At 35.8% G+C, this 2,702-nt stretch overlaps 1 non-coding gene across 1 annotated transcript; it reads left to right on the forward strand.

The window, feature by feature from the left end:
* Nucleotides 1-2,359: 2,359 nt before the first annotated feature.
* Nucleotides 2,360-2,466, forward strand: LOC112439350 (U6 spliceosomal RNA). Its single transcript, XR_003027649.1, has one exon. It is a non-coding gene; the product is annotated as a U6 spliceosomal RNA (small nuclear RNA).
* Nucleotides 2,467-2,702: the final 236 nt, after the last annotated feature.

A 2,702-nucleotide genomic window follows, 5' to 3' on the forward strand; every position in this document is an offset into this window, starting at 1 on the left:
AAAAACAAAACAAAATAAATATGCCAATCTTTTTACCAGATTGCATGACTATTCAGTCTTAACAAAGTTGGCTAAGATTAGGCCAACGTCATCCAGAAAAATGTCCTCAGTTATAAACAGTAGGGAAATCTTAGAAAGAATGATTGAAGCACACAAAGTAAACAACACAGGAAAATTAGTGATATATGTGTCTGCAGAAAAACGAGAACCAAGGGTTCCTGAGGTAGATGGTTAGGCATTTCATGTGTGTAAAAGATTCCAATTATAAATCTGGAAGACAAGGCACTGGTAGAGTACCTGACCCTAATAAATAAATACTCATTAAAATTTTGCTTAATTTAGTATAAATAAATTTAATTAATTATTCAGTTAACTGGTAAATGAAATAGTTGTTTGACTATAAGCCAAGTCATTTGACATCTCTAGGTTCTGTTTCCTCAACTGTTAAATAAGGAAAATTATCTAGATCAGCATTTCCTTAATTGTGTTCAACTCAAGACTGGGTTCTTAGAGTTGTTAATCAGCTCTTGGAAACAAATCCATGACTGAATAATTTTAGGAAAACCCATATGCTATCTTTCTCCTGCGTTTACAAACAAACTGGTATGGTAGACATTTTAAGATCTTTTATTGTAAGGAAATTTTATTTATCTGACAATTTCCCAAACTTAATTGACCATTGACTCTTTTCCTCTGGTTTCTAGCCTATTGGTATTTCACAGAATTACTGCTATTCTGAACAAAAATTGGAAATACTACTACTCAATGTTTGGTGTGTGGCTCAGTGTCAGTCTGCAAATTATTTACCAGTCTATAACAGAATAAGTACAAAAACTAAGAGCAGGCATTTAAAAACTTTTATAGCAATTTGACATAGTAATTTTATGTTTATTGAATCTAATAATGAAAATCAGGGATTGTATTTTGTAGGTTTTCCCTTCATTGCTTTTTTCCTTATAAATTAATTTTTATTAGTTGTTTTTTTTTTTTTTTTTTGAGATGGAGTCTTGCTCTGTAGCCCAGGCTGGAGTGTGGTGGCATGATCTGGGCTCACTGCAAGCTCTGCCTCCCAGGTTCACGCCATTCTCCTGCCTCAGCCTCCAGAGTAGCTGGGACTACAGGTGCCCGCCACCGTGCCCAGCTGATTTTTTTGTATTTTTAGTAAAGACGGGGTTTTGCCATGTTAGCCAGGATGGTCTCGATCTCCTGACTTCGTGATCGGCCCACCTCGGCCTCCCAAAGTGCTGGGATTACAGGCGTGAGCCACGGCGCCTGGCCTTTTATTAGATTTCACTTAGTCTCTTGTACACTGAAAATTTTTTCTGAATGTTCACAGCAGCTTTATTCATAACAGCAAAAAACAACAAAAAAATTAAAATGGGTTCTTTACCACAGATAGTTTCAGAACACCAATGTCATCTCCAAAAAGATTCACATTATAAATCCTTCCACTAATTCCATGCAGAAGTCCATGAAGATGAAGCTTCCTGGGTTCTACTGCAAACTTTTATCAGAATTTTTAGAATCATAGGGAATCTACATTTTCACAGCACCCAAGTAATTCTGACTATATTTTGAGCATTACACTGTGAGCAACCTGATGGGAGAAGCTGTATTTTTATTTATCTTTGTTCCATCAGTAACGAACCCACAGTAAATAAATATGTTTGTAGCATATGTAAATGAGAAAAATCAAGTAACGATATGGAGTCTCTGAGGTCTATGTTCATGGATAGTTTAGAGTTAAACAAAACCGGAAACAAATTACTACCCCCAAAGAATCAAATCCTATACATCACTTGTCAGGAAAAAAAAAAATGCCATTCTCCAGACACTTCCACTTACAGCCTACTTCATGTTTTAATTATCTTGAAGTGGGTGGGATTTTTCAGAATGATCCTGCAAAACTGTCAATCATTTCTCTTATCCAAGCATAGCACCATAACAGAAGTTGATCTACTAAACAGCTTCTTAGTACTGCAATTTAATATAAAAATACACTCTCAGTCCATGTCATAGCCAACATTATATTCACTATGTGGACACAAATAATTTGAACACTTTGTTAAAATATACTTTTACTAGTCCTTGCCCGGTAAGGCATCAATCAGTTTAATTTTACTGTGGAATTTTTGTACATGTTTTCATGTTCATATCTATAGAAAGCTAAATGTTTAAAGTCCAGCTTGACATGTTTCTCATATTTTTACTCTGCTAATAAGTCAAAATATGTGTGTGAGACATGAATACCTTAGGATATTGTGTGTCTGTTTGTTGAGATGACCCTAAACTCTGACCCTAAACAGTGGTCCTCCACTTGGACCACACTTTGGAATTGTCTGAAGTACTGAGAAATACAGTGCTTACTTTGGCAGCACATGTACTAAAATTGGAACAATACAGAGAAGATTAGCGTGCCCCCTGAGCAAAGATGATATGCAGACTCATGAAGCATTCCATGTTTTTGAGAAAAAGAAATGCTTTTACATTGTTGGTGGGGATGAAAATTAGTTCAACGATTGTGGAAGACAGTGTGACAATTCCTCAAAGCTCTAGAAGCAAAAAATACCATTTGACCCAGCAATCCCATTACTAGGTATATACTCAAAGGAATATAAATCATTCTACTATAAAGATACATGCATGTGTATGCTCATTGCAGCACTATTCACAACAGCCAAGACATGGAATCAACCCACGTG

This window comes from Pan paniscus, chromosome 2, assembly GCF_029289425.2.
Source record: "Pan paniscus chromosome 2, NHGRI_mPanPan1-v2.0_pri, whole genome shotgun sequence".
In the NCBI taxonomy this organism is placed as follows: domain Eukaryota; kingdom Metazoa; phylum Chordata; class Mammalia; order Primates; family Hominidae; genus Pan; species Pan paniscus.